Here is a 24,989-nt window from a genome sequence, read left to right as displayed (position 1 = left end):
AAATGATTTTATTTATTAATGTTGTATTTATTTCCTTTTTTTTTTAGTTTTTTAAAAATGTTTTATTTATTTCAGAGACAAGAGTGTGTGAGCAGGGGAGGGTCAGAGATACAGGGAGATACAGAATCCGAAACAGGCTCCAGGCTCTGAGCTGTCAGCACACAGCCCGATGCAGCGCTCGGACCCACAAACCTTGAGATCATGACCTGAGCTGAAGTCGGCTGCTTAACCGACTGAGCCACCCAGGTGCCTCAGTGTTTTATTTATTTCTGAGAGAGAGAGAGGGAGAGAGAGAGGGAGAAGATGGAGAAGAGGGAGGAGAGGGAGAGGGAGAGGGAGAGGAAGGGAGACAGTGTGAGCAGGGGAGGGTCAGAGAGAGAGGGAGACACAAAATCTGAAACAGTCTCCAGGCTCCGAGCTGGCTGTCAGCACAGAGCTGGACACGGGCTTGAACCCACCCACGACTGAACCACCCAGGCACCCCTTAAAAATGATTTTAGATTTCAAAGTTAATAAAAGGGTGAATGAAGGTGCTTTTTAATGTAACTAGGAAAATCCCATTCCTTCATTGCAGTTGGTTTCCAGAACTTATTTGAAAATTACAATGAAAATAAGTTAACACAAATATGATGATGTTTAATAAGCACTTAAGATCTTAGAGATTTTTTGTATATTGTAGTAAGAGAAAACTTATTGACTGAAATGGATCTCTAATTGACGTGATTTCAGGCAACATGACCAAATCAAGTGGAGCAATCCTAGTGATGTAGGATATTTTGGGGGGAGGGAGTAATATATAGACAGGTGTTCTTTCTATGAACCCTGTTTAGAAGTCAGCTTTTCTGCTATGACTGCCTTTTTAAGGCTTTAAAAAAAGTTATTTACTTATTTTGAGAGAAAGAGAAAAAGCACAAACAGTGGAGGGGCAGAGGGAGAGAGAAAGAGAGAGAGAGAGAGAGAGAGAGAGAGAGAATTCCAAGTAGGCTCCTTGCTGTCAGCGCTGAGCCCAACGTGGGACTCGGTTCCATGAACCATGAGATCATGACCTGAGCTGAAACCAAGAGTCAGATGCTCAACCAAATGAGCTCCCTAGGCTCCCCGTGCCTCTTTAAGCTTTTCTTCCTTCCTTCAATTCACTGCCTTCCATGATACTCCAGGGAGAATTTGACAGTGCAGTAGAGCTAGAAGGATGCAACTCAGCAGTGATCATTTGAATGTATACTTTTCTACCTGAAGTTAGGAATAGGGTTTCTCTTTTAATATTGTTAGCATGCTTTATTGGTAGGGACGTAGGATTTAATCTTGCTATTATAATAATTTCCATAAAATGTCTTCTTACAGATTTCACACTTTAAGGTAGACTAAGAAATTCCCAGGAGACTTGCATGTTGACAAAGTCCTACCTAAAATTTAACAAGATCTATTTTTCCTATATTTTTGTAATGTGGACAAATTGACTTGACTTATATCTCTTATTTGTAGATTGCAGTGAAGGCTTTTCAAGAAGTGTTTTTAGTTGGATTAATACTGACTTAAGGTCATTTGGTTAATACATAGTCAGGGAGCTGTAAAAACCACATTATAAGACCAGGGTTAATTAGTACCAGTAAAATCATATTATGGAGAATATAATACTAAAAAGCTTTCTGAATAATAAGACTATTTCCATAACAAAATATTGGAAACATGTGTGTCCGATTTTCTTCTTGAAATATAAAAATAATTATATTTATAATAGATGCATCTACATACTTAAAATGGAAATATGGAATTTTTTATACAAATGCTACAAATTTAGTTAAATAGCTTTCATATTTGAAGATCAGTTTGAACTGATAAAATAAAATAAAACAAATAAAATTTTTATTTTGGATTGTCACATTAAGTTATCTCAAAATTTAGTATATGGTAAAAGTAACATCAAACCAATGGAGGGAAAGAGTAGTTATTAATTAAATGCTATTAGGATAGCCAGATAACTATTTGGAAAAACAAGATTGGGTACCAACTTTATATCATATGCCTAAATGTCATATGCTAAATGTGCAAATTCAAATGTAAGAGCGCTAAAGGGAAACTATAGGTTTATATTTTTATAATATGAAGTGGCAAGGGCTTTCAAAATATGACACTAATAACAACAAAAAAAATATGTTACTGATCTCTATTGGTATATGACAAACCATGCTGAAACTTTGTGGCTTAAAACAATGGTGTGATTGTGTCTCTCTTAAGATCTGTATTGGTTAGGTTGTTTCAGGGTCTCACCTGGACTCATTTATGACTGCCTTTGTCTGGTGGATTGGCTGGAGCTGAAGGATCCAAGAGGCTGCAATCTCTCCTACTCTGTTGTGTCTTATTCATTTGTCTGGCCCAAGCTTCTTTATATGGTGGCTGGGTCCTAAGGAAGCAAATTAGAAGGTAAAGGGGAGAACCCATCTTAGGTGGCCTACGAGGCCTAAGCTCCATAAGTCACACTTCTGCTGCGTTGTATTGGTCACAAATTGCAAGGTCAATCAGATATAAGGGAGCAAGTAAATAGACTCCATTTTCTGAGTAGCAGCATCACATTGCATAGTAACATGACCATAAAGAGGCATAATTTTTTGGCATCCATTATTAAAATGATCTCCTCCAGTATATCTCTTGCTAATAGACACTGCCTGAAAACAAGAACCAAGTAGATTTGGGTAACATTTTAGATAAATCCCTTACCCTGTAAACATTTACTGATTGCTTTCTAGAATTTAAGGTCTAAATAGGTTTGGATTATGTGATAACCTTATTCTTTGAACTTGTCAACCATACCCTAATTTATAATCAAAATAAATTTATCAGTAACTTTAAACAGTTTGATTATGATGTGCCTTGGTGTAGTTTTCTTCATTTTTCTTGTGATTGGGATTCATTGAGCTTCTTATACATGTGGGTTTATAGCTTTATAAATATTTCTTTGTCTCCCCTGACTCCATTCTTTTCCTTTGAGGACTTTAATTACACACATATTGGATTGCCTGAAGTTGTCCTAGATCATTGATGCTCCATTCATTTCTTTATTTAGTCTTTCTTATCTGTTTTGTTTTGGATAATTTCATTGCTTTGTCTTAAAGTTTACCAATGTTTTCTTCTGCACTGTATGATCTTTCTCAGATGTAATTTTCATCTCTGTAACTTTGGTTTGGATCTTCCCACCCCCTCCCCCACCCTTAGTTTTATTGAGATGTAATTGACATACATCGTAAGCTTAAAGTATATAACATGATGGTCTGGTTTACATATATTGTGAAATGATTACCATGATGGGGCCAGCTAACATTCATCTTCTCATATAGATAAAATAAAAAGAAAAGAAAGGAAAGAAGGAAAAAGAAATTCTTTTTCTGATGTGAACTCTTAGAATTTACTCTCTTAACAGCTTTCTTACATATCGTATAGCAGTGTTAGCTCTAGTAAGCATGTTATACATTACACCCACACTACTTACTTACCTCTTGACCACCTTCCTCTAGTTCCACCTCCCCCCATCCTCCACCTTTGGTAATTCACAAGTCTGATCTCTTTCTATGAGTTTTAAAAAATTACACATTTAAGTGAGATCATACAGTATTTGTCTTTGGCTTGCTTCACTTAACATAATGCCTTCAAAGTCCATTTGTATTGTTGTAAATGGTAGGGTTTCCTCATTTTTTTTTTAATGTTTATTTATTTTTGAGATAGAGAGAGAGAGACAGACAGACAGAGTGTGAGCAAGGCAGGGGCGGGGAAAGAGGGAGACACAGAATCCGAAGAAGAGTTCAGACTGTGAACTGTCAGCACCCAGCTCGATGCAGGGCTCCAACCCACAAACTGTGAGATCATGACCTGGTCCAAAGTCGAATGCTTAACTGACTGAACCACCCAGGCACCCCAGGATATCATTTTTAATGGCTAAATAATTTTCCATTATATATACCACAACTTTTATTCATTGATCCACTGATGGACACTTAAGTTGTTTCCATGTCTTGGCTATTATAAGTAATGCTGCTGTGAACATGGGAGTGCAGAAATATTTTCAAGTTTTTGTTTCACTGTTTTTCTTTCCTTTCGACATACTCTCAGAAGTGGAATTGCTAGATCATATGATAGTTACATTTTAATTTTTTTGAGTATTCTCTATATTTTTTTCTATAGTGAGTGTACCAATTTACAGTCCCACCAATAGTGCACAAGAGTTCTCTTTCCTTACATCAATACCAGCATTTGTTATCGCTTGTATTTTTGATGATGGCTCTTCTAACAGGTGTGAGGTGATATCTTATTATGGTTTTAATTTGCATTGCCATAATGAATATATATTCTCAGCATCTTTTCTTGTACCATCTAGGCTTTTGTGTATCTTCTTTGGAGAAATGTCTCTTTAGGTCTTTTGCCCATTTTAAAATTGGGTAGTGGTTGTTATTATTGTTGTTATTATTATTATTAATTATTGTTTTGCTGTTGAATTGTATGATTCTTTATATATTTTGGATATTAGCCCCTTACTGTATATATGGTCTACAGATATTTTTTTCCCCATTCTGTCAGTTGTCTTTCCACTTTGTTGTTGGCTCCTTTTGCTGTGCAGAAGCTTTTTAGTTTGATATAGTCCTATTTATTTATTTTTTATTTTGTTGCCTATGCTTAGGTGTCATATCCAAAAAATAATTACCAAAACCCATGTCAAGGAGCTTTATTCCTATGCTTTCTTCTTTGAGTTTCATGTTCCAAAGATCTTTTTTTAAAATATCTGCTAAGCCTGTTTAACGTTTCTTCTAGCTTAGTGATTGACAAATGATAGCCATACATCAAATCTAGCCCACAAGATTTGTTTTGTAAATAAAGTTTTATTGGAACACAGCCACAGCCATTTATTAACACACTGTTTATGGCTGCTTTTTTGCGTTACAGTGGCTGAGTTGAATAGCTGTTACAGAGACTGAATGGCCTGCAAAACCTAAATTATGTACTATCCTGCCCTTTATAGAGAAAAAAAACATTCTGACCCCTGGGTGTCTTGAACATAGTGGAATACTTAGAGTAACTCTTTTGCTATGTTTACTAATTCTATCAGTGGTGTCATTTCTGGGTTACTTTCAATTGATCGATTTTTTTTGTTGTTGTTGCTTCATTTTGACTTGCATTTTTCTGCTTTTTTACATGCTTTTTTTTTTTTTTTTTAATTAGATGACAGACATTGGTGGATACCTAGTATGTACTGGGTATTTTTGTTTTCTTTTTTTTGGGGGGGGGAGCGGTGATTTATTTATTTGAGAGAGACAGAGACAACACAACCTAATAAGGGGCAGAGAGAGAGGGAGAGAGAATCCCAAGTAGGCTCTGCACTGCCAGCACAGAGCCTGACATAGGGCTCAAACTCACAAAACTGTGAGTTTGTGACTTGATCTAAAACCAAGAGTTGGAAGCTTAACTGACTGAGCCACCCAGGCACTCCTATTTTTGTTTTCTTCTAAATATTTTTGAACCTTGTTCTGGGATACAGTTAGGTTATCTGGAAACTGTATGATCCTTTTCAAATCTGAAAGTTAACCTTTATTAAATGGCACCAGAGCAGCCTTTTGTCTAGGGCTAATTTTGCTCATTAATGAGATAAATCTCTTTAGATGACTTTATCCAATGCCCCATGAATTATGGCTAGTAGGACCCCAAATTACCCTCAGCCCTGTGTATGTATCAGTTTCTCTAATTCTTTTTCTTTTCTTGACCTGAGTTTTTTCCTCAAGTATATGAACTAATCCATACTCAGCTGAAGATGTGAAGGTTTCTTTTTTTCTTTTTTCTTTTTTTTTTAATGTTTTATTTATTTCTGAGAAAGAGACAGCATGAGCAAGGGATGGTCAGAGAGAGAAAGAGATACAGAATCTGAAACAGCCTCCAGACTCTGAGCTAGTTGTCAGCACAGAGCCCGACGCAGGGCTTGAACCCATGAACTGTGAGATCATGACCTGAGCTGATGCCAGGTGCTCATCTGAGCCACCCAGGTGCCCCCATGAGAGATTCTTTTTTCTGTGCTGATCTCTCTTCTCTGATTGTTTGCCCTGCAAGCTCTTAAGAGTCGTGACCTCCTGGATTCTCAGTTCCAACTCCTGCACTCAAGAAGCCTGGTGGGCTCTGCCTGAGTTATGTCTCCCTGCACCGTTGCCTGAAAACTCTCTCTAGGCAATATGCTGGAACAATCTTAGAGCTTACTTTCTTTTTATCTCATGTCTCAGGGATCCATGTCTTTTGTTGCCTGATGCCCAATGTCTTGAAAAATCATTCTTTCATATATTTTGTTAAGTTTTTTAGTTGTTTCAGGCAGCAAGATAAGTCTGTTCTCTGTTACTTCTTCTTGGCTCATGATATTTGTATTTCACTATATTAAAAATAAATAACATTATAGAACATACTATAAACAAAGTTGAAAGAAAAATGACAAACTGGGAAAAGCATTTGCAATCATTATGCCCTACTAAGGATTAATAGCTCTAATATATAAGCAGGTCTTGTAAATCAATATGAAAAAGATGAACAATCCCAATAGAGAAGTGAAAAAGTAATTTTTATTAGTTTATTTGCTTTTATTAGTGCGCAGTTGGCAGAAGAAGAAACTAAAATGACCAGTAAATACATGAAAACATTTTCTGTTCTAATTATAATCAAAGAGATACTAATAGAAATGACACAGAAATACCACTTTCATCTATCATATTGCCAAGGAAGAAAACAAATGATGATATGCATTGGTGACAAAACTGGTACAGCCTTTCTGGAATGCAATCTGGTAACATGTATGAAAATTAAAATAGCTACTTTTCGCAGCAATTTTAATTCTCCAAATTTGTCCTAACAAATAATCCCATAAATTTATAAGTAAAAGATTTTATTGTAGAATTACTGACAAAAACTGGAAATAACTTGAATATCAGTTATTAGTCAAGTGGTTAATCTTTGCATATGCAATTATTTATTATTTTTAAATCCTAAAATAAATATTTTTGTCATTTTTACAGTTATTTTCTTCAGTTGTTAAATATAGGCATATATATATTCAGGATATGACTATTCTATTGCAAACAATGAGGTAGATACATATTTGTTAACACAGAAAGATATCTGCTACATATTAAGTGAGGAAGAAGACAAGTTATAAACTAGTATGTTTAGGTGATACCATGAGAAATACACACACACACACACACACACACACACACACACGCACACACGCACACGGTAGTTCTGGAAAGTAGAATTGCCTTGAAGGTAGAATTACAGGTGATTTTTCATTTTGAAACATTTTTTTTAACATTTAGTTATTTTTGAGAGACAGAGAGAGACAGAACGTGAGTGAAGGAGGGACAGACAGAGAGGGAGACAGAATCCCAAGCAAGCTGCCGGCTCCAGGCTCCCCAAGCTGTCAGCACAGAGTCCGATGCAGTGGCTCGAACCCATTAACCATGAGATCATGACCTGAGCCAAAGTCGGACACTTTAACCGAATGAGCCACCCAGGTGCCTCTGATTTTTATTTTTTTAGTTTGTCTTCTCATATTTAAAATTTGTTAAAATAATGAGCATGTATAACTTTTACAGTCAGAGACAGATAAACAAACCAGAAAGGAAACCTTCATAGAGAAGCTGTATAAAGTTCTAAGAAACTAGGTTATAAAATGAAAATGAGGGGTGCCTGAGAGGCTCAGTTGGTTAAGCATCCAACTCTTGATTTCACCTCAGGTCATGATCTCATGGTTTGTGAAATCAAGCCCTGCATCAGGCTCCATGATGACAGTGCAGAGGCTACTTGGGATTCTTTCTCTCCCTCTGTCTCTCTGCTCTTCCCCTGCTTGCATGTTCTCTCTCTTTCTCTCTCTCTCAAAATAAATAAATGAACTTAAAAAAAAAGTTTATTTTGAGAGGTAGGTAGGGGCAGAGAAAGGGAGAGAGAATCTCAAACAGGCTTCAGGCTGTCAGTGCAGAGCCAGTGGGCTAGAGGCTGGGGACGGGGTGGGGGTGGGGGTGGGGGCTCAGTCTCATAAACTGTGAGATCATTACCTGAGCCGGAATCAAGAATTGGCCATTTAACTGACTGAGCCACCCAGGTGCCCAAACAGCTTTAATAATTTTTAAAACCATTATTTTTAATATATCACATAACAATATTTATGTCACAGGTACTAATAAACATCCACAAAAAGTAGTTTGGTTTTTTAAATTATTTTTAAAAGTAAAATAAGGGACTAAAAATAGTTTTTACCAGGCATCAAATCTACTTGGATGATTGGATGAGTTTATCATTATCATGGTAAAGTTAGCAGATACTAATTATCTCTGTATGAGAGCCATCTTTGATTTCATTTTAGTTCAATTTTTGTCTAAAATGTGATCTTTGATGAAAAGAATTGCAGATTTTTTTTTGTTTTATTTTAACTAGGAGTTGTATATATAGTTGCAGCCATATATGTTTTCTTTTCCCCCAGCATGTCACGGTCCACTGTGGCTCCTGCTTGGCTCCTCCTGGCTGGGGAGGGATGGCATTAGACAGGAAGGGCTAAGGTTTATATCACTGCTGAAGAAGTTGGACCAGTGATTTAGTGCCTTTCCCCATGAGGGTCTCTCAACTTTCTCTGTTTCTAAACCACTCCTTTTCTCCTAGACATTCTGGCTTCTAAAGAACAAGACAACTCTTGTCTTTCTTAAAAATGAATTACTTTAGTGGGAAAATTAACATACATTAATGATCTTGATCTCTGTACACCCTTATGAGAGACCAACTCTTGAAACTGCAGAGACAAGCATTCTATCAGCTTCTGTCCTTTGCCTTACACTTAGTTGCTTTCCACTAATACTGTATAATAGGAACCGGGATTTATTTCCAAAGATATTACTAATCTTTCGAGTGAAAACACTGGCACATTAGCGTTCACTTGGATATCATTTTTATAGTCCAGTAAAGACTCCTAAAGCTTCAGTTCTACAGTCTGTCTGGATTTGGAATATTTTTATGCACTGCTGTGAGAAAAGCAGGTGCACTCGCACATTTATTTCTAAGATTTGTCTATTTTGTCATATGATTTGGGTTTAAAATTTCTCCAGATGTCAATCTCAGCCATTTTTGCTATTAGTAGAGGAGCTTAAAAGGTAGCTCTTATAAGTCTAACTCCATATTTATTTTAGAACAGCTTAAATCTTGTAGCCTGTTTTCTCTCTCAGATATGTTTTTTGTGGAATGACTTAAATCCAAAGTTAGCTCAAAATGGAACCCTTTCCCTGTTGGAATATTGCTGTTTTAATACCTTACAGTCTTTTCCAGTTTGTGGTATCAACACTGCTTTGCAATTTCTTTTGCTGCCCTCTAGCCCTTTGGCTCTTCTTTCCATTATTGTATTTCCTTGGCGAGTGCTTGTGCCCGGTTCTGAGGCATCGAGGGGAGGGGTCTATAGGTTGTGGGCTCACTAGACTGGCTTTATTACTGAAGTCTTGAGGGCTCATAATGAGACTCATCTATCTAAAATATGGCAAAGTTTGTTAGCTGATGTTAGCATCCTAGTGAGAATTGTGAGCTGGCCTGGTAATTTAGCATTTCATTCTAAAGTGAAGGTTTCCTTGAACACATTATGTAGACTAATGGCCTTCCTTAGCGAAAGACATAACCAATTAGTAATTCCATATCCTTTTATACTATGCTCTGCCACACCCCACTGCCCCAGTTTTTGTTGTAAAATCATCAGATCAAATAATATCTTTTGTCTTTTAACTACTGTCTTTAATGTTCATACTATTGTACATATGTCTTCCACTATACCTAGAGAAATACCTACAAAGCGATACCTATGAATTACATACAAAGAAATCTTACCGGTGACCTCAAGGTTAAGGTGAATTAGCTCAATTTACTTGGTAGTTGTGTGTGATTTTTGAAGCAATAATATATTTTATTTTTGAATTTAGCAAAATTAGATCCCCTGCAAAATTATGGCCAGTTATATTTAAAATATCTTAAAGTTATTATATATTTTGTGAAACAGAATTTCCAGTCAACGTTGTTTTTTTTTAAGAAGGAATTTTATTTTCTTTCTTGAGGAAGGAATACCATGTAAATACAAGTCATTTTTATTACTGTTATGAATGCTAATGACTTTTATCCCTCCAAATATTAGTATTAAAATTTAAAAACATTCCTTTTTGCCAAACCCAAATGCTCCTTAATAAAGATCAAAGGTCACAGAGCTATAATGATTCAGTAGTAAATATCAAAGAATTTAGAAAGTCTTTTTTTACAATTGCTTAAATTAGGTGAAAAGGTCTATCAAAAGATCTAGGACTGCCTTAAATTACAGCATAACATTTGCCCAAAGAAGCTGCGAGAGAACTTACAATAGATTCATTCTGCAAGAATTTCAGTCTCAGCAACAAGATAGCCATGTTTAAAACCTAAACCCAAACTAGAAACTTGAATCATTTTCTTCATTTAATTTAAAAATACATTTCAATTAATACATAATAGTAGCTCCATTTTAATAGTTGAAGATGCCAGACTTACAGGGTGTAAAATAACAAGCATATTTCTACTCTAGTAGATTTTTTTTTCCTTAACTATCATTCATATTGCTCACAAAATCAAACAAAGCAATCTTGTAAAATTGGGATATTGTTTATTATACTACTGTTCACAGTGGTGTGGGCCTAGGAGAAAATTGGTGTATGGATCTGGAGAACTAGAAGGAAGAGAAATGACATTTCAAAACTGGTTTAAAAAAACAAAACAAAACCCATAAGGATACCATATGGAAATGGATCAATTGTTGCTCTAAAGAAATCTTGTTTCCCACTGTGACATTTAGTAGATTCTGCTGTAGTTATGATTGTCTCATTCAAGAGGGTTAAGAAAGTTGTCTTTCAGTACAGGCTCTCAGAAGCTAAGTCCAGGTATGATGAGGGAGCATGAGGCAGGCTGAAGGGCAAAATACAGGCTGGCACAGTACCCCCCACCCCCCGTGCCCCCCACTGCCTCCGACCCCAGGTGGAACATGTGTGATATTCCTCAGACAGTCCTGGCTACCCAATAACAAAGGAAAGGGATTTAAGTGTTTTCCGTGGTGATGGAGTAAACAAAGACAAATGAAAAATTAAATTCCTTTACTGCCTACAAGCCCACTGGTAAGTCCTTGAAACCGGCAGAGTGACCTCCCTCTGGGAGCTCCACTGCCTCGATGATGACACTTTGCCAGGGGCAAAAGAGAACCTTAGCTTAACTTTATCCCAACCTCAAGGATCCTGTAAGTCCACTTCGTCCATCTCAACTGCCCCAAAGTATATGCTGCAATCATACTCCAAGTTTATGGCCCCCTTATATACATCTAAAGGATCTCATGACCGACGTTTTATTAAATGATAATAAATGGCATTTCCCTAGCAATGGTTAGCCCCTCAAGGTTGTGGAAACCTTGCTTCCAAAATTCCTTAGAGATGTGATTCTATCCCTGACCCCCTCCCAGCCCATATATATATACACATATATATATATACATGTATATATATACGTACATATATATGTACATGTATATATATATATATATATACACACACACACATAGGCATTATATATATAATGAGTGCCCCTCTTCCTGGCCATGGGTCCTGTCCCTGTGCTTTAATAAAATCACCTTTTTGCACCAAAGGCATCTTCAAGAATTCTTTCTTGGGCATCAGCTCTGGACTCCATGAACCTCTTATCATCCCAAAACTTCATCAGGTAAAGGCATCGAATACTTCTGGTTTAGATTAATTAGTTTTGAGACAGAAGAATGAAACATTTCGCTTCTCTTTAGGTTTAGTATTTTAATATCTAAAGAAATAGAATATATGATAATAGTGAACTCATTTTTATTGAGCTCAGTTTTTTCTTTTTAATTATTTTCTAATGTTAGTTTTAACATTGTGCAGATCAAGGGATCATTGTTTCTAGACTTCCATACTTGGTTACCTAAAGACAAAGCAGTCAGCTAGCTAATGGGCCAATGAAAAATTTTCAGGTCTTTTAAGAATTGAATGAGATTTATTGAAATAGTCCTAGTCAGCAACAAGAACAATATGAGTTAACAAGTAATGAATAGATAGTTCTCTTTTAAATGTTACCCAATAAGCCAGTCTGACCAAATTGCATGGAACTTTGTTCAGCTCACCCACAAAACATAGACTTGTTGACAGCATTGAAGTAAAACAGAAAAATGAATCTATAAGAGCAATAAAGCAGCATTACATTTTGAATTTAATTTAATTTAGATTTAAGTAGGGACTTGAACTGGCCTGAACCATGACCAAAAACTAGACAACACCATACTAATTCGTAGGTCTTCTTTCCCTCAACAAAAGGAAAATAAAAAGCTATCTGAGGAGTGGTTCAAACTGCAACCTACCTAGATTTATATTTTCTTAGATTACTCTTTGGAAAAACACCAAAAAAACAAGAAAAACCTAAATAATTTGTCAGCCAAACCGCAGTATGTTATTTAATTGGAAAAAAAAAAAAGAGTATAGTTTCCCAAAGAAAGAGTAGATACAGCTTGTCCTCTATTTCATGGTAGTGTAATAAATTTAAAAAGTATTTTAATTGCTACCAATATTTAATTACTTTAAAAACAGTGATTGCTTGTATATATTGAGTAGTTTCAGTTAAGATGAAATGTATTTAAGGGATAGAGGTATAATTATTAATTGATAGAGTATTATAGCTTACTATGTATGTTTCTTAATCAGAAATAATTAGTATATTTTTAAATATTATTTCTGTATATTCTTTTTCTATAAGTGGAATGACATTTCTAGATATAGAAGCCTTTAATTTAAAATGACTGAAAACCACATCAAATTAATGATTAGCGAAAATGTAGTAAATATCTAATGTTTTGCATTATGTATGTTGGACTATGCCTCTTGTTCAGAAAGTAGTGGTGTAGCTCTTTTAAAGTGAATAACAGTAATCATAAACAAGATAATTCTATCAGCAGAAGTCAGTCTTACTCTGCATATGTTAATTTAGCACAGTATTGCACTTAATAAATTATCATTAATCTTAAATACATTTTCACATGTGCATATTTAAGTTTTTTCATGTTTGCTTCTTGGTTTTTCTGTAGGGCTAAGGTATAAGACACTCATTTCAAATCTAAGAAGCCGCATAATCAGTCTTTTGAAGCCCACTGCAATCAATATCTATGCAAATGGGATAGTTATGGAATTTACACTGCTTTGTCAGTCAATCACTAGTCAAGTCCCCACCCTACACTCAATATGCTCGTAGATTTTTTTCTTTTTAAGGAGAAAATTTTTTTCCTTTTAAAGGAAGAGACTTCCTTTTATTTGTTATAAAAATGAGTGTTACAGTTTTTACTGCTTCTCCTTCTTGACACTTACCTGCCAACACAGTGAGACAGCCCATGCTGCCAGTCTCTTTCTACAGGTGGTGGTCAGGTTCCAGGCTTCCTGAGTGCACTTGTGGCCTCCTATGGCCCTGTCTTTGGGCCTGAGTTCTTGAAAGAAGGAATGGATCTTGGGGACTCAGAGCTGATTGTACCAACATTGTGTTGATCATGTGCCACTTGTCCACTGGCAGAGAAGTCTTCAGGGGATCATTGAAGGGCTCTTACTTTTGCCTTGATCATGTCAAGTCCTTGCCAAGCACTTGGTGGGGACACAGAACTCTTGCTAACTAAGTGAGCAGAAGATAGAAGCTGCGAAGGATAGTTTATTAGGTGGAATTCCAAAGTTGGGGTTCAAGGTTTGTTTGCATTGCATGGAGTAATGGACTATAAGAAGAAATTTAATAAGGAAGAATCTGAAGTTTTACACTTAAAGAGAAAAAACAAATTATTAAACATATACAAAATAGGGAAAGTGTGGTTTAAGGGTACTTGCTGTGGAAAACAAAACAATGTAAAAACTAGATCTTTTTTGGCTACTAGAGCCACGATATGAATCTTTAGTCTTGAGGACTGCTGAAGAAACTAATTCACAAGGCTGTCTTGTAAAGACAACGAAGAAAGTTAATAATCTCTCTGTTTCCTACTCATTGTTTTCTCTGTTAATAATCCCTCTGTTTTCTACTGTCAACTCACATCTGGTGGATGTGTTGAGTTCTATTCTGAAACTTTTAAGAATGAGTCTGAAAAGCTACTTATATAGAAGAGGGTAAGCTAGATGATGAAGAAGCTGAAAGTGTTAAAGTTTAAAATAGGGAAGATGTAGGTAGAACGTGATGTTGCTCTTCAAATATTGAAAACATATCTGCAGACTCAGTGTGTGAGGTAGGAATTAGTTCCTAGCTAAGTTCTGGGTTACAGGCATACACATAGGGTTATTGTCTTGTGTAAATGAAGTCTGGGGATGGATAGTCCAGGGCTAGAGAAACAGCTCCACAAAGTCATTGCGGACTATGACTCTGATATCCTCACTGAATGAATATTTCCGTCTGCAAGATCACCTCATGGTAAGTCACTGGAACTCCTGCAGTTACATGCCTGTTCCAGGTAACAAGAAGAGGAGAGCGTGGTATGGGGGAGAGACACACCTTCTCCCTTTGAAGAAACCTTCTCAGAATTTGCACAGACATTTCCACTGACATTTTTTTGGCCACAACTTAGTCTTATGGCCACACCTGGCTGCCATGGAGGCATAATAAAAGCAGTAGGTAGATGCTTAAAAAGGACAAATTTTACTAAATAAAGAGAAGAATTTCCTAAGAATTTTATGTGCCCCAAATTGAATGAGTTTTTTTTAAAGATATCGATGTAACTCCTGCTGAACTTTCTAAAGCAACTAGAAAATTACCTATTGGGGATGTTTTAGAAGGAGACATGATAGGTACAGTTCCTTCTGATGTGATGTACTAAGATTATTTCATATTTCAATACATGTGTGCATAGGTCATACTGAGTTTTAGACTGATTAGCTTTTCTTTTTTTTTTTTTTAATGTTTTTATTTATTTCTAGGAGAGAGAGAGAGAGAGACAGCATGAGCAGGGGAGGGTCAGAGAGAGAGGGAGACACAGACTCTGAAATAGGCTCCAGGCTCTGAGCTGGCAGTCAGCACAGAGCCCGACGCGGGGCTCGAACCCACAAACCGTGAGATCATGACCTAAGTGAAAGTCGGACGCTTAACCGACTAAGCCACCCAGGTGCCCCTGATTAGCTTTTCTTATAAGAGATTTTGATAAAATTAGATTTTTACTTACTACATCTCAATAATGACAAATATTCCTTAAAGTAAATGCTACACAATTCTTGTGTTCATGTTTTTCAGGAGCCAGCATTTTCTTTAACGGAAGAAATACTAGTGAAATAGTATTCTGTGGACATGTGACTCCACACACTTAGCAATCTGAGACTTGAAGCTTTATGCCTTATGAATTTTCTTATTGATTCATTTGCTACAGGAAGTATTAATCCAATTGATTAAACCAGATTTCATTCAATATAGCTATAGGACAGATATGTTTCAAGATTTGTGACACATGAAATGTATAGCATCAGTCATTTTGTAGTAGATTTTTATTTTCCTTTGGTATTTGTATTATGTGAATTTCTTTAGAAATTATTAAGATATTAATGTGGTAGGTATTTTGGACCTATATTAACAATTCTATAAGTAAGAGATCGAACATAATAAAGTGAGTTATGTTATTATGAGTTTTGTAATTTTAAACTATACTATCCTGTCTGCACCATAAGTCTGTGGTAGGTAGACTGAAAACGCTCTACTACTGCACCTCGACCTGTGCTCATTCTTGCTGACACAGATAATACTGAAAAGTTAGACACCATAGTTACTGGATGCCTACTCTGTTAGAAACAGAAGGAGAAAATCTATTGGTTGCCAAATTAGAAAAATGTCATATAAAAAAGAAACGCTGGGTCTCCTCTCCTCTTTTGTCCCCCTGTGTGTGCACCTAATCTCAGCTTGTCCGCCTGAGACTCCTGCCCCCCGATCCCCGAGTGCAAACGTCCCCCAAGCATGGTTCCACTTCTGCTCCAACAAGATGAAAGAAGCTATCATGAACCAGGCGAAACTGGCCAAACTGCAAGCACAAGTGCGCCTTGGTGGGAAAGGAACTGCTCACTTCAAAGAAGAACGTGGTTCACAGAATGGCTATAGCAGATGATTTGAAAAAAAAAAAATTTGGTTCTCCTTACAGAAGTTCGAGGTAAACACTATCTCTGGTATTGAAGAAGTGAGTGTGTTCACAAACCAAGACACAGGGGTCCACTTTAAGAACCCTAACGTTCAGGCATCCCTGGCTCTGAACACTCTGACCATCACAGTCCATGCTGAGACAAAGCAGCTGACAGAAATGCTATCCAGTCTCTTAAACCAGCCTGGCAGACGGTCTGACTAGTTTAAGAAGACTGGCTGAGGCTCTGCCCACAGTCTGTGGATGGAAAGGCACCACTTGCTACCGGAGAGGAAGATGGTGATGATGACCTTCCAGATCTTATGGAGAACTGAGATGAAGCTTCCAAGAATGAAGCAAACTGATTAGAGTCAACTTCTAAAGAAGATAAAACTTGAAGGAGTTACTAGGGGCTGCTATTTTGTATTATGACAGCTTTTTTTAAAAAAGGATCTGGTAAACTCTAGATCTCGAATATTTTCAAGCCCAAGCCCCTTGGACAGTGCAGCTCTTTTCAGTCTTTGCTTATACACAATTTATTCTTTGCAGCTAATGAAGCTGAACAAGACTGGGAATAAAGTTTGAAACGAGGTTAATAAAGTTCTCTGACAAGAAAGAAAGAAAGAAAGAAAGAAAGAAAGAAAGAAAGAAAGAAATAGAAAAAAGAAAAAACAAAGAGAAAAAGAAAGAAACTTTGTTTTCAAGATAAATCAAATATTATTAACAATACTATGGTAGGCATTGTTAGATTGTGTTCTTTTAGAGACTTGAATGAATTTTCCAGAATATAAAATCACTGACCACACTTCGCCTATCTATACACATTTTCAAGGCATGGTTTTGATTATTTATATGTCTCTATATCTCTATCTATCCATTTTAGTTACAGTGAATAATTTTGGAAAGCACTTTGCTTCTACTTGGAGTTTGTATGGTGCAAGGCATTAAAAGACAGGGTTATGGGGAGCTCTTAGGGAGACCGTCCTTCCCCGCAGTGTGTAACTGATGCCCTTTCCTGATATGCGTTAGACAGTGTACAGCTCAGCTCTGCTTCAGGGAAGCAACTGCTGAATCCCAGCTGTTTGGTCTTCCTCTTTCTTGGCTTCTACGCCTTATCTCACACCCAGTGTGAAACTTTTTATTTGAGGTATCCTAATTTGATCCTCACATGAAATCCTTAACTCATATGATAGGCACTGTGTTGAACTGACTTGAGCCATGACTTCTAAAGATCATGACTTATTTTAAAGGGAGAAAGATTAAATTAAAATGGAAGGATTGATTACTTTTGTCTCTTTCCTTCTTTCTTCCCAACTCCTCGCCAAGAAAAAAAGACAGAGCTTTTCTACCCCTTGCTTTTTCTAAAACCTTGAACAAATAACTCATCAGACCTCAAGTTCTTTATCTGCAGACAAGGATAATAATATCTATTATGTAAGAATTATGGCAATTAAATTCAATAAACATCTTCTGAGCTCTTTCTGTATCCTTGGTCTAGTAAATGGTAACATAATTTCTTTTGAAGCTTTTAGCACAGTGTCTGGTACATAGAGATCAACGAGTATGATTCCCTTTGCATTCTAAAATGAGGTCCTAATATAACAGGGGCCCATTGAGTCCATAGTTCCAGCCCTTCTTCCATCGACCTCTGTTTCTCTATCTCATGCTGTGTTTAGGGGATTGGGATTGAGTCTTAACATAGATGTGCCTGCCCCTTTCTTTTTCTTTTTCTACCACATATCTGCTGTTTGTTAATAGGTCCATTCCTGAGCTTGCCTCCCTTGTCCTGCTTCCCTCCTGATAAAGACTCACCTTTCTTTTAGAAATCCATACTAACTAACACTGTATACATGTATGTATGCCTGGGGTGGGCTTCACTGACTCTCCAATTATTTCTACCCTCAGGTTTTGATTTGTTTTGTTTAAAGCTCAATGAGTGTTCATCACAAAGTGATCACACCCATGTATTCAATACCCAGATAAAGAAACAGAACACAGGACACTTTCAGTCACTACTTGCTGTCTAATGATTACACTAATCTGACTTCTACACTTAGACTCATTTTGCCTCTTTTGTTTGTTTTCCTAAGATTTTATTTTTACGAGTCTCTAACCCAACATGGGGCCTAAACTTATAACTCTGAGATCAAGAGTCACATGCTCCACTGACCAAGCCATCCAAGCAGCCTTGACTCTTTTTTTTAATCATATATAAATACCACATACTACATATTCTTTTGTATCTTTCTTATTTTGCTCAACAGCATGGTTTCACATAATACTAAAATATTTTCCATTGGTTTCAGATCAGTCTTTGATAGATAGATTTACAAAACATCAGCATAAAAAATTAGGGGTGCCTGGGTGGCCCAGTTGGTTGAGCGTCCAACTTCAGCTCAGGTCATGATCTCGTGGTCTGTGAGTTTGAACCCTGCATCAAGCTCTTGTGTGACAGCACAGAGCCTGGAGCCTGCTTCAGATTCTGTGTCTCCCTTTCTCTCTACCCCCTCACGCTCTGTCTCTCTCTCTCTCAAAAATAAATAAACATTTAAAAAATTAAATACAAGTAATCTGTTTTTCTGTATAATATTCAGGAAACTGATTTAATGTTTAATTTTGCAGTCAAACTAAATCATGATGTAAATTGACCACTTCCTGTTTTAGTTTTGGCTGCCATATCTAGAGTAGCCAAAGGCAATAGATAGAATAGAGTTACAATTTTAAACTAACAGTTTTTGGGGTACTGGGTGGCTCAGTTGGTAGAGCATCCAACTCTTGATCCTAGGGTCATGAGTTCAAGCCCCACATTGGGCTTGGAGCCTACCTAAAACAAAACTAATAGTTTTTTCTTAAATACCACTATTTTCTTCACTGTAAAATTTTTTTTAAGGTTTATTTATATTTTGAGAGAGTAATAGAGTGCAAGCAGAGGAGGAACAGAGAGAGAGAGGGAGACACAGAATCTGAAGCAGGTTCCAGGCTCTGACCTCTCAGCATAGAGCCCAATGTGAGACTTGAACTCATGAACTGTGAGATCATGACCTGAGCTGAAGTCGGACACTTAACCAAGTGAGCCACCCAGGCGCCGCTCTTAAATTAACTTTTAAGCAAGAGTCAAAGGAAGTATAACTCTAGACACATGCTGGTCTTAAATGGGATAGAGAATGGGTTTTATCACTGAAGTTCTATGTGAAATTATAGTGAATCATTATCAATAAAATCTTTTGTTATTATTATTTTCCATAGGAAGAACATTTAGAATATAAAGTTATATTTGTTTATATGTGTTTTTATTTCAGAATATCTAGTATTTATTGATGTTGGTGTTTTGAAATAAATGTGACATAACAGGAGTTGATCGTTATCAGTTCATACTGCGTCATGGAGTCTAGAAAGGACTGAGTTATTGTAATGAACCCTTTATAATATCAGTGTTTGATGTCACACACTTGCGCATAATGACATCAACACAGCTGGAGCCTGATAAATGGGCTTCCTTGACATTTTCTCTACAGAAAATGCCAGTAATTTCATTCAGAAATGAAATTTTCTCTATGGAAATATTCACAAGGTGTTCAGTAGTTTACTGCACTGCTATTGGCTAATAGGGTAAATGGATTACCCTAAGGAATGAAAGAAGTGTAACTTTTACTGGATATTACTGTTTTCATTTTACAACAAACCACATCATATGTTTTCAGTGTTCATTCAACATTGGATATATATTATGTTAAATGAAAATGAATCACATATTCTGAATATTTTTCTTCCACACTTCAGAATGCTTTTGAAGATATTGTCTAACTGCCAGCTAATTTACAGCTCTGAAACCTTGTTGTATCATTTCTGAATAGAGCATTCAATAATTTAGAGTGAAATGAATCACCATATGATGAATTGCTGTTAAATCTTTTGGGATATAAGGGTTTCTTTGCTACAGTCATATATGTAATTGTACATTTCAGCGGGGATGCCCTCTGAACATTAGAGGACGTATTCATGAGCTGAATTTCCAAAAACAAATCTAATGATTTGACAGCCCTGCTCAGAAGACAGCAGCTCAGCATTTTAGAGCTTGCCATGCATTGGATGACAGAGTCACAGTGAGCCTGGGAATATCCTCTGTGCTCTGACCTTCTGCTTCCTCCTTTCGGCCTGGCTGCTGTGGTCCTGAGGTCCTAACACGGAAGCACCCACTTACCAACCAGTCTATCATCTCTGCAGTCCTAGTGAGGGTGGGGGTAAACGTTGTGTATCCCAGCACAAGAATGCTGTCAGTAGTATACTGTAATGGCTAAAACCCTTGTTCTTGTTCACATGGAGATTTCTTAAGGAAAAATAATTTCCAAGCTCTGTGAATAGCTTAAAAATACTATTTTGACATTCTCATAGCTGATTTCAATGAAATTCTTACTGCTTAAATGTTATGAATGGAATAAATATTTTCATAAATTCTTTGAAAGTAACCATAAGCAGATCTAAATATATTGACTATATTGACTATTTTTTTCTATTTGGCTTCTTCTGAGTAGACTTTTAATATTGCTGCTTTTAATATTACTGCATTTCACTTTTATGGATAATCAAGAATGTGCATGAAACCTTAATTTCCAACACAGAAGATAATTGCTCAGTGATCATTTACTTTCTTTAAAACATAACTGAATATAAACTAGGATAGAAATGAAGAAAAAGAGCTATTTTTAAACATGGATGGCATTGAAATGGTATGTGAATCAAATGGCATATGAAAAATTCACTCACTTTTTTTTTCCCCTGCCTTATACCTGTACCTTAAAGTGGACCTAGGGGTGCCTGTGTGGCTCAGTTGGTTAAGTGTCCGACTTCGGCTCAGGTCATGATCTCACAGTTCTTGGGTTCGAGCAGTGCGTCGGGCTCTGTGCTGACAGTTAGCTCAGAGCCTGGAGCCTGCTTCAGATTCTGTATCTCCCTCTTTCTCACTCTCCTCTGCTCATGCTGTCTCTCTCTCTCTCTCTCTTAGAAATAAATAAAACATTAAAAAAAAATTTTAAGTGGACCTAGAATCTAGTTCATTTGTTTAGTCACAGAATCACAAGTAGTATCTTGCTGATCACTAGTAGTGTGAACCCTTACTTGAAAGGTTGGGAAATGGAGCCTGCCATGTTAAGTGATTTGCATTATAACAGAGGTAGCTCCAGCATCAATGCCACTCAATTACATAAATCCACCGGTGTGTCCCTCACCTATGGTGTACTATTATTCTTTGTTCAATGACAAGAGTGAGGTCTCATTTAACATGTTTTAGATTAAAGAGATTTTATAGTACACTTAAAAACAGAGAAAACACAAATTTATTAGAAAAGACCCTAGTCTTTAGCAGAGATGTCTATGCTGGTTTCGGGTTAATCTTTCTGGGACATCAGTTCTAATTCATTTTTTAAAACAGTTGACTGCCATAAGCCATATCATAGCTCTTATGCACGTATATGCCAAAACAGCCGAACTGTGGTATGTGAATAAACATTCCTTGACCCCATCCTGATTTTCTTACCACGCTTTCTATGAGCAAGCAGAAGACTATTTAAAGTAAGAAAAGTAGAGGAAAATAGAGAAGTAATAAAGGGCAATTTGAGCAGTACGTGCACTACAGTATTCGTGGGACCCTTCTCCAACTTCATGTGATAGCGTGCAGTATAGAAAAGGTTCTTTCAGCAAGTGTTTAGAAAAGTATGTTCCAAAAGATCTGCATAACATTAGTGTAACCAAGTGTTCCTCTATGTGGCTTCCTGTTTTGGAATTAAATGCCTTCAGGGTACTCAGAATAACTCTGTTTAGAAACACAGGGAGAATTTAACCTTTTATGTTCCTCATCGGTTCTTAAAAAACTATAGATTAATTAGGAAACAAAAGCTCTCATCCTACTTTGTTTCTCAATAGTTCCCGCTAAATTTAAAAATTGTTTATACATAAAGTAGGTGGTTTAGTTAAAAAAACAAAGGTATGAACAGGAATTCTGGCAGTAATTATTATCATTCACATCCTAAGATCGGTTTGGTCTCTTTTTAAACAATTTTCTTAGATCGACTTTTTTACAGATAGGGTTATTTCCAAATGAACTCAATTAAAAATTTCTACTCTGGTTATTTGTAGGAGGTATATACTCGGAGAAGATAAACTGAATGTGTGTTTACTTCTTTGTAGTGTTATTGTTTAACATTCTTAGCTTGCTACTGCAAAGCCAGTAGAGGGAGCACCAAACAATATTTTTATTTAGCTTCAAGCTTTAATAATGTATTTTTAATTTTTCACCATTTTCATTAAAAAGATATCTACACCTAATCATTTACTGATTATACATTTTCACTATATAGTGTAGTTTTAACATTCTATATGCTTCTAATTCTTCTTTGAAATTAAAAGACTTAAAGGAGTGTTATTTGTGCATTTCCATTCTACACACGTTCATTAAATGCATAATAAACTGTGTATTAGACTTGACAAGGAACAGAGTCAAAGGCGAATATGCCATAGTCTCGGTCCTTCAGGAATTTATCACCTAGTTGAAGAGAGAATTATAAAGATCCTTTTATTTACAGGGTAAAAATATGAGCCACTTATCCTGATGAAGATCAGGGAAGGTATTATTGAGAAGGTGATGTTTGAATTGGACCTTGAAGGAGAGGTTTCCTAAAATGGAAATTCTAGACTGGAGGAACAGTATAAACACAGGGTATATTTGGGGAAAGGAAATTATAGTGTTTGCCCTGATAGAACATGGGTGATAGAGAGGATGTACTGGGAGATCAGGCCAGAAAGCTAAGGTGGGGTCAGATAAAGGAACACTGAAATCTATATAAAGAGTTTTGGTTTTTTTCTTTTGGCAGAGGAGGACAAATTGCAGACCATTAAAAGGAAGCAAATGATGTATTAATAAAATAATACTTCATTCAGGGTAAAAGGTTGCCTGGAGAACTGAGAGATTAAATTGAACATTTTTTGTGCAAGATCACATGAGATATTATAGCAGCTTAGATAATAATGGCTTTCATTTGTATTTGTATAGATACCACACATTTGTGTGTGTTCACATGTGTTTCTGTAGACATCTATGTGTATGTGTGTGTGTATATTCACACACATATAGTATATACAATACTACTGTTCCTAAGGATATATAGGAATGTATATATTGGCCAATATGTGTGTGTGTGTGTGTGTGTGTGTGTGTATATATATATATATATATATATATATATGTATGGTGTATATATGTGTGTGTGTGTAGTCTTTCAGAATTATCCTGTGTTTAAAGATTTGTACTAAAAATATGTTAGTGTATAAAAGGTCTCAAAGCAAATTCAGGGCAAAGCTTGTACTCAAACACCAGGTCTTTTGAGTCCAGACCTCATAATGTTTTCATCATAGGGTACTGCTTTTGCTAGATGATGTCATTGTGGGCAGGAAAGATGGAATGTGTGTGAGAGACATTATGGAAGTATGAAAGGAGTGAACACAGGACAAGAAGGGTTTGAAGACAACTGCCAGGTTCTCATTCTCTGTGACCAGGAAGCCTACTGTGTTGCTACAGCCCTGGTTTGAGACGTAAGGGGAGATGCCTGTCGGCTATGGGATGAAAGATAGACAGTGGGGAGGGGCGGGTGGGTGAAAGGTAATTCAACCTCAGCATGTCAAATTCAGGGTACTGGATGGCATCTTTGTCGAGAGGTCTAGCCCAAACTTCCCATTTTAGTATTGGAGCTCAGAAGAGGAGTCAGACCTAGAGTTTAAGAGTGGATGCGATAATTCAGGGAAACTAAACCGAGAAGAGGAGGAAAGTGAGAACCACCCTCGGGGGATGCCTCTGTGTAGGCGGGCAAGGAGAGAAAGAAGCATGGGCAGAAGCCTGCAGAGACACTGACAGAGATGAGGCAGTCAGAAATATGCCCCATTCCTCACTTAACAGTGTTTGCATGGCTGCTGTGTGCAAGGCACTGTCCAGAACATAAAGAAGGGTCTGTTCGCAGAGTCCACCATTGCAGGGGACAATTGAAGATGGGACTGAGCAGAGGTCATTGGATTTGTTTACTCAGGAGATCAGACTTCATAAATATGCACAGAACTTTAGTTGTGTCCTAAAATACAAAGGCTTAATTTTTTTTTTTTTTTGAGGGTAGGGAGGGTCAGAGAGAGAGGCAGAGAGAATCCCAAGCAGACTCCATGTTCAGTGCAGAGCCCCATGCAGGGCTTGATCCCAAGACCCTGTGATCATGACCTGAGCCCAAATCAAGAGTCCAAGGCTTAACTGATGGAGCCACCCAGATACCCCATAAAGTGGACTTCTACCTCACAGCTCTGTATATGAGAAGTTAAAAGATCTGAGAAGTTCTTGGCTCCAAATGTATGAACTATAATCTTGATATCCAGGTTTATTGTTTGTGGATCAAACACAATTCTATAGCTTCCAGCAGATTATTAATACCCTTATAACCTTGATTATTTATCTTTATTTTCTGTCTATTTTTAATTTGATTTTTTTATAACAGAGAGAAAAATCACTACTATCTTTGTATAATGATGTAAGTTCATTATAAAAATATTAAAATACAAAGAAGAAATTCAAAAATCACCCCTCAGGTAGCCACCATAATATATTAGATAGCCAGAAATATACTTTCCTTCCCTCTCTGCTTCCTCATCCCTCCCTTCTTTCTTTCCTTCCCATTGATCTGTTGAATTCAAGCTTCATGTTGGGAATCGGCATGATTTAAAAATAAAAAACCTTAAGAAAAAGGATAACCTATTGTTCTGTTGATCATACTATGTC

The 24,989-nt window shown here is 36.7% G+C and overlaps 1 protein-coding gene and 1 pseudogene across 4 annotated transcripts in view; both read left to right on the top strand.

Moving 5' to 3' along the window:
• The window catches only part of ATG10 (autophagy related 10), a 246,380-nt gene that overhangs the window by 88,588 nt on the left and 132,803 nt on the right, over nucleotides 1-24,989 (top strand). The window lies entirely within an intron of this gene.
• On the top strand, nucleotides 16,052-16,548 carry LOC120237667 (annotated as a pseudogene).

Source organism: Hyaena hyaena, unplaced genomic scaffold (assembly GCF_003009895.1).
Source record: "Hyaena hyaena isolate Hyena2069 unplaced genomic scaffold, ASM300989v1 scaffold_188, whole genome shotgun sequence".
In the NCBI taxonomy this organism is placed as follows: domain Eukaryota; kingdom Metazoa; phylum Chordata; class Mammalia; order Carnivora; family Hyaenidae; genus Hyaena; species Hyaena hyaena.
The sequence above is the reverse complement of the archived record's forward strand: the minus strand, read 5'-3'. Positions and strand labels throughout refer to the sequence as shown.